The following is a 15,881-nucleotide window of genomic DNA, read 5'->3' as shown; positions in this document are numbered from 1 at the left end:
GATCAAATATAAAGCTGTATAATACAAAAATAGTGCATTTTGCAAAACTTTGGTAAATTGAATGTGAAAGGTTACTGCACATTTGTAAAGTCCCATCTGTGCAAGAAATTGGTAATATGTTGCTTGTTTGTTATCAGCACAGTAATATAATGCAATAGCCTACGTGGAATATATTGCTTTATACATATGTACTAATTACTAGCTAGACTAACAAAAAAATTGAAAAAAAAAGAAATGTCTTATTAGCAAAATAAAGTGTGATTAAATGCAAGGCCTTTCATTTTGGTTGTTTTACTTTGTTCTTTTCTTGATTTTTGGCATTTAAATAAATCTAAACCCTTTGATCAATGTCACCCTCAGGCCTTTGTGTACCCTGACAAACAGGCAGCATGACAGTCATTTACATTAAACACAAAAAACAAAAAAAGAACAGTAAAGTGAAAAGGAAGATGGAAAAGACACACTTTCAAAAACAGATCAAGTGGAATTTACAGTAACATCTTGGCAAAAATGAGAAAGTGCAGGAGGTCAACCTATCAAAATTTGCATGCATGCAAATTTGCAAACACGAAGAGGTTACATTCAGATGGGCCATAAAATCTCGCTTTGCTACTTGTGTCAGACTTAGATGGATTTAACTGTGTGAACCCAGAACCTATTCTGGGAAACACGATGACTAGAATTATTCTTCTCGCAAACAATATGAGAATTTCTGAGAATTTGAAGATTTTGAAAAAGACTGCAGCTGGATTTAACGGTGAGAGGAGAAAAGTATAGTTGGTATCAGCAGATATTCGTCCCAACATGTACACAATCCCGCCCCCGCCCCTGCCCCTACCCCAACCCTGGCCCATATCATGTTCAGATTTTGTACTGGCAGGTAAAAGATGTGGCATCAAGAATAGGGGAGGACTTTTGCCCGGTCAATTAAGCTTGTGCACTTTTGCCAACCGAAACATTTTAGGACTTCATTAATAACAGACTGTCATGTTATACAGAGAGTTCAAAATTGATGCAAATTCTTAACTGTTTATCACACCACGAATGGAAGTGATACGTTCAAGGGTATAATGTGGAGTTCCAGGCAGAGCCTTCCTGGTAATAAACATTAAAACCTTTAACTCACAGACTCCTCTGAAACACAATGTCTTTCATTATCTTGGAACTTCCCCTGTCTGTTAGTCTGTTTATTGATTTAGACTGAACATTGTCTGTATGTGGACAAATCACTCATCTTCCTTATTATAGCATCCAATTATGCTCCCCTGCCCCCGGCATTTTTTTCTCACCTGCCTTTATATTTTGCTGAGTACAGACCTTCACATCTACATAAAGGAAAATTTTTAAGAGGTGCTTGATTTTCTATCTTTACCTTACAGTCCAAAATGCAAAAATGTTAGTTGGTAGTGCAAAATGAAGCCACTTAGCAATTGTATTGACAGCTATTCTGCATGTATTGTGGGGCACAGTCACTCAGGGATACCCAGCAGACAATCTACCAATCATACAGAGCTTTGAACCCTCCTTGCCTTAGGCAATAGAATTATTGCTCAATAGAGTGATGCGATTAAAATCTATAAATCCTCATCTCCACCTGCCGCCTGGCTCGTGGCAGCCTTCCACACACCTGCAAAACTAACGGAATGCACGGCCCGTGTGCAGTGTTTATATTATAAACTTAGACAGAGAACGATTATACCACAGCTGATATGCACGAGAGATTTATCTGTCTAAATTCTCCTGATAATAAATGTGTCAGGGAACAAAAAAATACATTAAAAGAAAAATCACACCTCACAGCTTTGAGAGTAAGGTCTGGCAAGTATAAGTTCATGTTTATTCCTCCAAATTGAGCAGATGCACCACTTCACCTTGGGTAACTGCTACCTGAACATAAAGCTAACTGCTCTGGTACCAAAGCAACCCAAAACACACACAGGGACAACACACACGCGCCTTCTGTATTTACTAAAACAGTCATGTCCTGTCAAGGCTGTTTAGTAAACGATAGCAGAGAACATCAAGCCTGGAGACGTGTCATCATACCCACTGCCACAGCACTGTATTACCAGCTTACTGTTATGTGTAAACACCTGTACACACTCCAGAAGCACATACAGGTGATGAAAGGAGTGAAATCGGTCTCCAAGAGTCTGAAAGTCATTCAACAGCTTTTTAGTTTTCCTTGCTTTTCAAAGGTCACAGGAAAATGTGTTCTTTGTACAACGCCTTGGATCCCAGAATCCAAGTCCAGGAAAATGCTCTTATGTTCAGTATCCATGTTTTTGATTAACAGTTGCAAAATGTAATGTCACTGATCCTTATTGCACTACGAATCTAAATCGTTTCATTGCCTAAATAGTCTTAGCAGGTTGCATCACCAATGTCCAAGAGACATAGTCCATTCGAAAATTCCTTAAGTTGTCCATAAGAAAAGTGTGAAAATGCAGCAGCTCCTTCCCTGCACTGCATCCCAGAGTCCAGAGAATAAAGTAGTGAGTGATCTGCACTTGTTAAACATGGTTTATATACACGATTTGGGGAAAAGAGAAGTTTGAAGACAAACACAGAACATAGTGAGACTGTGTGTATATATCAATCATTGCTATTTCCCCCTAAAATATTTTCCATGTCAACATGCAGTAAACATGGAGATATGAACGGGGCTTTGCTGAGAGGGAGGGAGATGAAGGAAGACAAGTGGGATAAAGTGTATACATACATCTCATATCTGCTAAGCTGAAAGAGTAATCTAAGAAATTGGAACAGCATCTTATGTAACTTGTGTTACTAGGATGTTGTGTTGAAACAGTGCTCAACTGGTACTAAATGGCCAACAGTGTGCCAAAAAATATCTCCTACACCATTAGACCACCAGCAGCAGCCTGAACTATTGATATAAGGCATGATGAATCTGTGCTATAGCTCCCCCTGGAAAAGTCATAGCACCCCCAAGAAAATAGCTTGTGTCTGTGTGTGTTGAGAACTGAAAGAACAAATGATCCTTCATAGCACCCTCACTAAAATGCTTAGCCCCCCCCCCCCCCTAGCACCTGAAGAAAAATATTTCTGGAGCCGCCACTGCCCTCAGGAATCCCTGCTGGACCTTTTTGACAGTGTTGGTGGCGCTAATGCCCCAGGTCAGGTCATCTTCCAGCTGGACTCCCAGGAACCAAAAATCTGACACCAACTCCACTCCTTCCCGCACCGATGAACAGAGGTTGAATGGCATTGCCCTCCTGATGTCTACCACCATCTCCTTTGTATTAGTGATGTTCAGGATGAGCTTGTTCTCATTGTACCACCCTGACAGCCAGCTGCTGATTCCCAGGTCTGACAGTTTGGTCACCAGCCTGCCAGGTGGGATAGGTGATGTGGACACGGACCAGCTTTTCAAAGCACTTCATAATAACTGGCCTAAATGCTACTGGCCAGTAGTCATTCAGCCCACTGATGGTGTTCTTCTTGGAGGAGTTCAGGCAGGGAGGGACAGCAGCCTAACTTAGGGACTGGTTAAAAATGCTGGTAAAAATACCTGCACAGACCTTAAGCACCCATCCAGGGACACCATCAGGCCCCACAGCTTTCCTAGGGTTGACATGCAGGCTCTAAAATCCCCTCACCTGTTCTCCTCAAGCCTGATCATGTGGCTGCTGCCAGCTGATGGATATTGGGTGGCTGTCTTTGGTTGTTGTACCTCAAAATAGGCAAAGAAGCTGTTCAGCTCCTCCACCAGATTGATGTTGTTGTCAACTGACAGGCTGGTTCTGTAGGTTATTAGTTGTGACTCAGGAAATAGTCTTCAGTCATCCTCTTATATGCTACCTTGGCCTCCTTCATGCCCCCTTCAGTCTAACTCTGGCAGTGCTGTAAAGCGCCCCATCACCAACTCTGAAGGTGATGTTTTGCTCTCTGAGCAGGCTCTGTACTTTTCCATTCATCCATGGCTTTCTATTTGGATAAACCTGAACATTCTTGTCCACAGTTAGTGTCAGTGCAGAACTTGATGTAGTCCAAAACTGCTAAGGTTTACCATTTCAAGTCCTGATACTCGAAAACATCCCAGTCAGTGGTTTCAAAGCAGTCCTACAGCTGTTGAGAGGCACCTTTGGGCCAGGTCTAACCAGTCTTAGATGTGAAAGGAGCAGTTTTCCTGAGGGGGTGTATGCTGGTATCATGAGCAGATGGTCTGACTGGCCCAGATGTGGCAGTGGCACAGCCCTGAAACCCAGCTTGATGTTAGAGTAGACTTTATCCAGTGTGTTATTTCCCCTTGTAAAGCATTTAGCATGTTGATGGCACTTGGGTAACATTATGTGTATAGCCTCAAGATATCTGCTCTGTTGGCTGTTAACTGCATCATGTAAGAGACCAGCAGCCAAGTTAGCATTAGCATCGGGGGGAGATATACAACACTGATCAAAACAGCTGTGAATTCACGGGGCAGATAGATGTACTCCAGGTCCGGAGAGCAGTGGCTGTTCACAGTCAAACTGTCTTCACACAAGCTGTTGTTGACATACAAGCACGCCCCGCCCACTGCTCTTTCTTAAGGTCTACCTACAGTCTCAATGGCTGAATCCAAAATGGATGAATGAACCAGGTCTCAGTGAAGACAGCAGTCTTTCACGATGTTGTTCATAGTCTCGATTTATCCATTCATTAGTGAGTGAGCTTACATTGGTGAGAAAAAACACTGGGAAGAGGCAGTTTAACATTTTAATAAAGTGACCTGGGAGTTTATATTATAATGACAACAGCAGACTCAAATAGATTTCATGTATTATTACTGGTAGGTCAATGTGTATCCTCAGAAGTGACTTGAAGGCCACATCAAGAACACATCAAGAACACTACAATAATAATCAAAATGATCAGCGCAAAGCAAGAAAGAAATTTAATAATGGGGTTGGTGGTTTGATCCTCAGCTCCTCCTTATGCTGAGCTATCCTTGGACAAGACTGAACAGCTAGTTACTCCTTATGGCAGGCAAACAGCTTGTACGGCTGTTCTTTCACCACTGGTGTGTGTGAATGGGTGAACGAGAAAACCAATATAGGCACCATACAAAGAATGGGCTCAAATTCAAAGGCAATAAGGGAACTTTAAACTAATCTTATTCCTTCTGTAGCAAGAAACTAGAAGAATAAATTTATATCCACATCAAAAATGGGCAGGTCTGGTTCCGAAAACAAGGAGACAACAAAAGAATAAAATAAATAAATACTGCATTACAGGGCTCCAGCTTTATTAGTATATTGAACAACAAAAATGTGCCATTTCAAGCCTAACTTCTTATCATCAGACATTAATGCGCTTAGTGGTGATGTCTTAAACCACATGGTTTAAAACAAGGGTCAAGCAAAAATATCTGTCTTCAAAATCTGCCTGCTGTCTAGCAATACATTGAAAAAAATATATAGAAATTTTTACGGGCATTACGGTGCATTTATTATTTTATTTTAATTTCCAGAGCAAGAAATCAATTCTTCTTTCAGTACACAATTACTTAATGAGGCTCACTTTCTTCTTCTTCTTCTTCTTCTTCTTTCAGCTGCTCCCTTTAGGGGTCATCACTGTGGATCATCTGCATCATCCCTCTGAGGTCTTCCTTTTTTTCCACCTGCCTAGCATCTTCAGCATCCTTTGTCCAATATATCCACATTCCCTCCTTTACACAGGTCCAAACCATCTCAGCCTTGCCTCTCTAACATTGCGGTGTCTCTCTGATATACCTATTTCTAACTTAATGAGGCTCAAATACTGTCACTTATTTTTCTGCAGTTTAGCTTGTTTACATTCAGTGTTGTGCACAATTAGGTGGCAGAGACAATGCATCTCACTACAAAGAGCATCACTTATAACCATAAAGCTTTCCGCAGGAAGTCACCTTGTTATTGATGGTGGTTGAAGGTTACCTGTGATGGATTGCATGTCACTTCTACTGTTTGAATAACAGGAAATGTTTTGTTGGTATTGCATGCTCAGTAGCATCTGACGGGTGCATCCCTCATGGCCCGTGTGTTACGACACACTGCTCTGAATTCAGTGACAAAAACAAGGTTCTTCACTGAACTGGTCTGGTTAGACAGGTGCTATTAGGGATTTTCCTATTAAATATTTGAGTCCAAATTAAGCAAATATTTTTTGACATTTTTAAAATGAGGAGAAAGTCAAAATCCTAAATTTGAGACTGATTTTTTTTTTTTTTAATGTTTGAAATCTGGCCCCCTTTTCCCCAAGTTTGCAAAACAACAGCTTCTTTTTTTTTTTTTTTTTTTTTTTTTTTTTTTATCATTAACTGACAACACTGTAACAGAAACTGAAGGCTGACAGTTGTTTTTATAAACCCATATGAGATAACAGGGTGATATTTCTTATCCCCCTTGAAGTGAAACTGTCAGGCTCTCAAGATGAGTTCAGGAATAGTTTTCCATATATTATTGGAGGGTTAACGGTGGTCCTGTTTTTAACTGACACTGAGTTTTAAAATCATGTTGATGAGTTGATGCTTCAGTTTCAGTCATGTTCAAACATTTGATATGAGTTGTTTAGTGGAACCATTTTTTTTTATTGCTATTTTTATTGTTGTTGTTTGTTAGAATGCATTGTAAATGAATTGCAAATGAATTGTCAGCTTTTTCAAGACCTTTTAGTTACAAAGCATCTGGATATTCACTGTTACAAACTATCAGCAGTTCATTTTCACTCAGTTTGGTACCTGGATTAAAAAAAAACAGCGCTGCTGCTTCAGGCAGACAATAATACCTAGTCAAGTATTAATGACTGTATAGCAATCTGACCAGGTGTAGCTTATCCCAATAGCAAGAGACCATCTAGTGGCCACCAAAGGAATTTTTGGTGTTTACTGTTCAGTGTGTGTTTCCCTGTATTGCCCTCTGACACTGACAACTTGTTTTGACTTGTTTAATTAAAAGTTTAGAATGATATTGTAATGCTACACTGTCCCCAAGCAAAGCTAGTCAAGCCACTTTTTCTCCGCAACTCTGCTTTTTTGCTGCTTGGCAGATTTGTGGAGGTCAAAGTAGGAATCAATGGGAAATTAATTGCATGTTTTGTCTTAGTGAAATGAGGATTTCACACATGGCTAACCTGGAATGGCAATCAATCTACTGGAAAGCTGGACTGCTTTTTAATAGCGGCTACTTAGCAAACATATACACCATCACAAACCTGAACATCAAACAAATGCAGGAATGGGGTATATTATGAGGAGTAGGTACTGTGCAGTCTTGAGTCACCCCTCATTTCTTTATATGTTGCTTCCAAAGAGCCAGACGTTTTCGTCATTTGTGGTGGTCTTGAGCATTAGTTCTCCAGGCTTTCTCAAGGGCTTTCAAATTTTTTTCTTTGAACACCGGCTGCTTGTTCACTCATTTTCAGCCAAATTCTTGACCATTTTTAAAAGTCTGGTTTTTGTTAAGCCACTTAACACTGACCTATGAATCATTCAAGCATAAAAAGTCCTTATGGAGTGATGAATCCAAATTTTACATTTTTGGTTCAAATCGTCATCACTATGTATGGGGGAGGTCAGGAGAGAAGTCATAAAACCCAGTGGAGGTTCTGTCATGGTTTCAGCCTGTGGTGTTGGGGATTTTGTCAAAATTTATGGAATTATGAATGCAGAAAAGTACAGTCAGATTTTGACACACCATGCAAAACCATGTGGAACGCATCTGATTCAAATAGCTTCACTTTTCAGCATGACAGTGATCCCAAACACACACACACACACACACACACACACACACACACACACACACACACACACCAACATCCATAGAAGAGCTTTGAATGTCCTTCAAGAAGCCTGGAAAACTGTTCCTGAAGACATCTTAATGAAATTAGGTCACCACTCATACCAAATATTGACTTTCAAGCATGTTAGAATTGTACAAACTGCTTTTGCCGTATATACTGTATTTCCGTGTATGTTTCCCATTTCCCTAGCAAAATATTAAGAAGTGAGGGGTGACTGCACAGTACTGTATATCTGCCAGGTGTAGAATTTGACTTGGGGTAAACTGACTAGATGGTTATTCTCAAGAAGGATCACATACACCAACATGCTTTACACATTAGCAAAACATAAACAAAACTTTCTTACTGATTAATTTCCACATTAATAAGGCACACTAAAAGATAGCATTAGACAGTTGGTGGGCTGCTCTAAGCTCTTGTGGTTTGGAGGCTGAAGATAAGGAAAGCTAGATAAAAGAAGGGGAGAGAGCAGTCTGGAGGATTAACAAGTGTGGGCAGAGGATGTGTCTGATAAGGTGCAACTGGGAAAGACAAAAGTAGTGAGACAGTTGAAAAACAAAAAGGGTGGGAATTTATATAGCAGGCAAACACCACTGAAATGTGACCACCCAGGTAAACACCAGGGAGAAGCAGCTCCCAGAGCTGGAACAAATAAATTTTAGATTTTATATGACAGTTGTTAAAGCAGAGTCCATTTTCCAGTCTATTCCACCAAGGATTCCCGAGCACTGCCAGCCAATGCTCTATTTAAACAGCAAGCACACTGGCATCCAAAGAAGTAATCAGCAAGCATAACACAAATCCCTGTTAGTCCAATTATATGGTGCATGGAGAGCTGCATATACTCAGCATGTTTTTGTAATTAAGGATTTTCCAAATCACAAAACTCTGCATTCTCTTGGCATGGAACTTCAAAAAAAAAAAAAAAACAAACAAAAAAAAAACACTATCAGTGACAAAACAAAAAATCATGTATTTTAGAGTTAATATAGTATTTCATGAAGCACTCTCCCCAAAATTTACTACAGTCTAATTAACTTTATTCAATCATTTAGATTAAATTACTTTGTGCCAGTTATTTGAATATATGAACAGTTAAATTTATTGAACAGCTACAATGACCCCAAGAAAAGTACATATACACAAAGCAATCAATAAGACAATAAGGCTTTTGTGGTTTCCTGATTCCTGGAAAGCTTTCATTTTAGTTTCACAGCAGAGGAATGCATGACTTAAATGATGCGGCAGGAATTCATCACTCATCAGAGGAAGAAAGACATGACAGTGTCTGCATGTTCTTTTAACGCCAATTACCCAGTAATTGGCAATTTAGCTGAAATTCCCTCAGAAGTTGTTAAACATTCAAGAAACCCATGTGTGCATCATTATTCTCGCTGCAGTAGAACTTTTATGTTTGTCCAGGCTGGATGCACCAGCTGTATCCTTCTGAACCTTCATCTTCCCATTTTCGGTTTTTTTTTTTTTTTCTAGTTCCTGAGTAATTCAGCTGGTGCATACTAATTGGTGTGCCCTTATCCCTGTGGCAAAAGGAGGAACAGTATGTTGTGTGTGCGAGCATATGCGAGTGAATGTATGTGTGTGGGTGGATGAGTCTACCAGACCATGCAGATGAGTCTGATCCTACAGCTGCAGGAAATCCTTCCGTAGCTCACATCAGTGCCGTAGCTTTGATCTTTTTAGACACCAGCCATTCCAACAAACAGGGTCACTACCTTAATAATAATGAGGAAAAAACATATTTTTGGTCTGGTCTACAATTTACACCAAACCGATGACACGCACACAATAATACAAAACACTGAGAAAGCATTCCTCCATTTGCAGCATTTAGAAAAGCTACTGCCAATATTCCAAACAAAACAGAAATATTGTAGCAAGAAAGAAAAGGGGAAGTCTGATAAATAGTCTAAACACCTAAATATATCTTTGAAAAACTGCATGTCAATTATGTTAAAAACAATGTGATCTTTATATTAAAACTTTCTCCACCTCCTCCACTTCTTCATCTGCCTTCTCCACCACTGTTCTCTTTCCTCCCTCATCTTCACATCATCCTCTACCGCCTCACCTCAAGCCTCATCTCCTGAACTGGAGTCAGAGCTCGAACACACGAAAACTTACAGAAAGTGTCATGATCCTGGGCCAGTGGCCCAATGCGCCTTGTTTGAGTTATGTTTTTCGGTTCTGAGTTAGGATTTTAGGTTACTATGATTTTCTGTTAGTGTATCTGTTTTGTTGTCATGCTTTACTGCTTTGTATCTTGTTGTGTGTAGTTTTGTTTTGTTATATTCTTCAGGTTGTGTTTCTTATAGTTCAGTTTCTCGGTTATTGTTTGGTGATCTATTTAGTTATTTATGTATTCAGGTTTTTCCATGTATCTTGTCTGTTTTGTTCCCATATTTTGGCCCTTCTGTGTTTAGTTTCCCTTCCCATTGTTTCCTTGTGTAATGTTTGATTCCCTCTGTCAGGTGTTCTGTGTTAGGTTTGCATGTGTGTTAGGTTGGGTCATTTCCTGTTTTATTTTGGTAATCTTGAGTTCCTTGTGTTTTGTATCTAGATTTACTTCCCCTTCAGTTGTCAGTGTATTATGTTCAGCTGTGCTCTCACCTGTTGCCCATTCCCTCGTTATCCCTTTGTGTATATATTGTCTATGTTTCCACTCATTCATTGTTGCGTCCTCTTCTCTGCATGGTCAGTGTTGTCTGCACTGCCCTGCTGTGTGCGTCACGTCTCATGCCATGTTCTTAGTTCTTATGTCCATAGTTATGCTTATGTTTAGTAACAGGTACTGCTGGCACACGTCCAGACTTTGTTAAATAAAGTCCAAGCTAAATTATAGCTTTTGCCTCTGAGTCCTGCTTTGGGGTCCTCTGCCTTGCCTGCACCAGCAGAACGTGACAGAAAGAACTTTATTTATTCCTGATATTGTCACATTTACTGATTTTCAGCAGATCAGACATGCAACCCTCCGGACAGTTGACAAGAGCCGGTTGTGCCAGCTGATGTTAGGCTCAAGTGTCCTAAAAAAAAAAAAAAAAAATCACACTTTTGATTACAGCCTATCATATGAAAGTTTATTCACTTGGAGTTACATCCACCTACAAGAAAGTTTTACTTAATAGTTTGAGTTAACAGTGGCAAAAAACAGAAGTGCTTACCGACGGAAAAGTCCTGAAAATCCTCAACAGCTCACCTCAGTATCGCTGCCATCGATCAGAAGTGAGCTTCACTGCCTCATCGACCGATATTGGACTCCTTTTGTGAAGTTTTACAGCCTCCTCTGAAGTAAATAGTTGTGGCTGCTCCACATCCAGCATTATGAGGTAAACAGCCTACACTCACTGAATGAACGCAGGCCCAGAGCTTTTGAGGTGACTCAGGGGTAAAAACGTAAAATTATTGCAAAATATTTAATTTTCATGTATCTGTCTTTTATTCCTGATTTATTGCCAAGTGTTGATTCATTCCTGTCACATTAGCCAGTCCACATCAGTATAGAGCTCCACCATGATTTTTATTTTTTAACCATTGAGATCTGATGTGTTTTCAAAGTGTCCCTTTAATTTGTTTGAGCAGTGTATTATAGATGCTTTGCTTGTGTTTTTTTTTCTGTTTACCTGTATCTTCTAAAACTGCAGTACTTACTTAGGGCTTACTAAGAAGCAATCAGAGAATTATGTTTTGGCACTCCAGCCTTGATGATGAAAACAAAGACATCTTTCACCACCATTGTGGATACTTTTGTGTTTCCCAGCATTGTGAAAAACCAATTTTGAGTTCCCGCCAACTCCCTTTCATCACTTGCACTGTGTTCAAACCAAATACGACACATGTTGTGAAAACCATTTTCTGCTACAGCTAAAAAGAAACATTCACTGATTGTCATTTGCAGCAACCTAGAAATTGTTATTAACCGCAGGTTGGTGGTAGAGCTCTTAGTTTTAGTGCTTGATCAAGCAGCTCCCGAAAGAGATACAGCTGCATTGCATGAGTGGCTTTGAGAATCAGAGGTCATATAGTAACTCTTGTCATGTCTAGCACCCAGAAGGTAGCTAGGCTATTTTAGTTGAATGGGTGACTCATAGAGATGTAGGGGGCAGTTATTTATTTAATTAAAAACAAAAACCACAACAGCAAATAAAATGATATTGTACACCACAGAAGACAAGAAAACAGGCATCCCAATGCCTTCATTCCTGCTTTTCCTTACCATTGCCCCATCAGCGCAGGAAGGGTGAAGTTGATAGGAGAATTAATTCCCTGTCCACCTCTCCTCCCTCCTATAGAACTGAATGAGATGTCACCCAGGTCCAGACAGTAACCACTACTGACACTCGACTCATCTGAATTTCAAGTAGAAAGGCAAAAGAGACAGGACATGCTCCAGGGAGAAGCGGTGGTCCTGGATGGAGACGCCATCCTTCAGTAGACTTACTTTATAAAGGTAAGTGCTGAGGTAAAGAGAATACAGTGGAGGGATTTAAACAGATCAATATCAAAGCTAATGCTAAGAACAGACATGCTGTGTCTGAAGAAAAGAGAGAAAATAATTTAGAATCTTGTTGAATTGAACTTCTACAATAAGCTGAAAGAACCACCATCCTCAGCAGTTCTAAATATCTAAACACCCTCGGCCAGTCCTTTGACCCAGCTGTTGCCAAGGTTATGGCTGATTGGATGACACGAATCAGCATTAAATCCTGTGAGATCTGCCAGACGTAATGGGTTCACACATCACACACGATTCACTTTAGAGCACTCAGAGCAGAGGAACAGGAGACTAAACATTTCACTTGATTGGGCAAAGAAGGCCTGACCAACCAAGAGGAGGTAAAAGACACAGAGAGACAAATTGAATCAGATGATAAGTGTTGCCATACCTGAATTTCCCCCCCTGGGGAATAAAGGAATATCTTATCTTCTATTACCTGCGGAGATGGGAGATTTTGTTCTGTCTCGCTGCAAAACATGGTTTCTCAATGCTTTCTGGGCAGACTTCTTGTTGATGTTCATAAACATGAAAATGAGGCTTCAAGTGTCAACAAAACGGAAAGTCAAAATGTGGTTTGGATCAAGAACAGAGCTGAAGAGCACCTGGAATTTAGTTTGTTTGTTCAATTGCTGCTGAGATATGAAAATGTCTGTATGGTTCATATGAAGCTGCCGTTAACAGCCAGTGGAGCAGCTGGATATGGGTTAACAGCAAGCCTGGCCATGTCCAAAGACAAGTGAACCACATAATATCTCACACTTCCATACAAAAACAACATTCTTACCCGGCAAGCAAAAAATTCAGGCTCTTTTCAAATTATAAGAAAAGGAGGGGGGGGGGGATTATCTAGCTCTTAAAATGACATAGCTAAAAACTGTAGGCATATATTGACAGATACTAAATTCTCAATTTAGGAATCTCCCCCACCTTGGCAGCTTCTAGATTGTCCCACAGCTATGACGTTAACTATTCCAACCTATGGTTGAATGATTTAGTAGGAGAGACAGCATCCATCCCACTTTGGATGGAGTAGCTCTCATTTCTAGAAATCTGGCTGAATTTATTAACCCCCCCAAAATGTCACTATCCAGGGTTGAGACCAGGAAGCAGAGTTGCAGTCTTACACACCTCTCTGCAGCTTCTCTCCTCCTGCCATCCCCCCAAAACCCCACCCCATAGAGTCAGTGCCTGCTCCCAGACCACCAAAAAACAAACCTAAAATCAGGAAAAAGCATAAAAAATTCAAAAACAAATAATATAGCTTCATCAACTGCACCAAAGAATAAAACACTTAAATGTGGATTATTAAACATTAGGTCTCTCTCTTCCAAATCCCTGTTAGTAAATGATTTAATAATTGATCAACATATTGATTTCTTCTGCCTTACAGAAACCTGGTTACAGCAGGATGAATACGTTAGTTTAAATGAATCAACACCCCCGAGTCACGGTAACTTTCAGAATGCTCTAAGCACAGGTCGAGGAGGAGAATTAGCAGCAATCTTCAATTCCAGCTTATTAATTAATCAAAGACCCAGACAAAGTTTTAAGTCTAAGTCTTGTCCATCCTAATTGGGAAATTCAAAAACCTGTTTTATTTGTTATTATCTACCGTCCACCTGGTCCTTACTCAGAGTTTCTGTCTGATTTCTCAGACTTTTTATCTGTTTTAGTGCTCAGTTCAGATAAAATAATTATAGTGGGTGATTTTAACATCCATATAGATGCTGAGAATGACAGCCTCAACACTGCATTTAATCTATTGTTAGATTCAATTGGCTTCTCTCAAAATGTAAAGGAACCCACCCACCACTTTAATTATACTCTGGATCTTGTCCTGACATATGGCATAGAAACTGAAGACTTAACAGTATTCCCTGAAAGCCCCCTCCTATCTGATCATTTCTTAGTAACATTTACATTTACTTTAATGGATTACACAGCAGTGGGGAATAAGTTTTATTACAGTAGAAGTCTTTGTGAAAGTGCTGTAACTAAGTTTAAGGATCTAATTCCTTCATTATTATGCTCTTCAGTGCCAACACAGTGCAGAGCAGCTACCTAAACTCTGCTCCCACTGAGGTCGATTATCTCGTCAATAGTTTTACATCCTCACTGCGTATGACTTTGGATACTGTGGCTCCTCTGAAAAGGAAAGCTTCAAATCAGAAGTGCCTGACTCCGTGGTATAATTCACAAATGCACAGCTTAAAGCAGATGACCCTTAAGCTGGAGAGGGAATGGCGTCTCAGTAAATTAGAAGGTGCTCATTTAGCCTGGAAAAAGAGTTTGTTGCTCTATAAAAAAGCCCTCCGTAAAGCTAGGACATCTTACTATTCATCATTAATTGGAGAAAATAAGAACCCCAGGTTTCTTTTCAGCACTGTAGCCAGGCTGACAAAGAGTCAGAGCTCCGTAGAGCCAAGTATTCCTTTCACTTTAACTAGTAGTGACTTCATGGATTTCTTTACAAATAAAATTTTAGACATTAGAGAAAAAATTATTCATAACCATCTCAAAGATTATTCTTCATGTTCGGCTGCTTTCAGCACTGATGGTATTTGTTTAGACTCTTTTGCTCCTGTTGATCTTTCAGAGTTAACTTCAATAGTTACTTCCTCCAAACCAGCAACATGTTTATTAGATCCCATTCCTACTAGACTGTTCAAAGAAGTCTTTCCAATTATTGATGCTTCAATCTTAAAAATGATCAATCAGTCTTTATTAGTTGGCTATGTACCACAGACCTTCAAGGTGGCTGTAATTTAAACCTCTGCTTAAAAAGCCATCACTTGACCCAGCTGTCTTAGCTAATTATAGGCCAATCTCCAACCTTCCTTTTCTCTCAAAGATTCTTGAAAGAGTTGTTTTAAAACAGCTAACTGATCATCTGCAGAGGAACGGTTTATTTGAAGAGTTTCAGTCAGGTTTCAGAATTCATTACAGTACAGAAACAGCATTAGTGAAGGTTACAAATGATCTACTTACAGCCTCTGACAGTGGACTCATCTCTGTGCTCGTCCTGTTGGACCTCAGTGCAGCTTTTGATACTGTTGACCATAACATTTTATTACAGAGATTAGAGCTTGCTATAGGTATTAAAGGTACTGCACTGCAGTGGTTTGAATCATATTTATCTCATAGACTCCAATTTGTTCATGTAAATGGGGAGTCTTCTTCACACACTAAGGTTAATTATGGAGTTCCACAGGGTTCTGTGCTAGGACCAATTTTATTTACAATATACATAATACTTAGGCAGTATTATTAGAAAGCACTGCATCAATTTTCATTGTTATGCAGATGATACTCAGCTTTACCTATCAATGAAGCCAGATGACACACATCAATTAGTTAAACTGCAGGAATGTCTTAAAGACATTAAGGCCTGGATGACCTCTAATTTCCTGCTTCTAAATTCAGATAAAACTGAAATTCTTGTTCTCGGCCCCACAAATCTTAGAAACATGGTGTCTAACCAGATACTTACTCTGGATGGCATTACTTTGGCCTCCAGTAACACTGTGAGAAATCTTGGAGTAATTTTTGACCAGGATATGTCCTTCAATGCACATATTAAACA

This window comes from Archocentrus centrarchus, chromosome 10, assembly GCF_007364275.1.
Source record: "Archocentrus centrarchus isolate MPI-CPG fArcCen1 chromosome 10, fArcCen1, whole genome shotgun sequence".
Classification (NCBI taxonomy): Eukaryota; Metazoa; Chordata; class Actinopteri; order Cichliformes; family Cichlidae; genus Archocentrus; species Archocentrus centrarchus.
Note: the sequence above shows the minus strand (reverse complement) of the source record.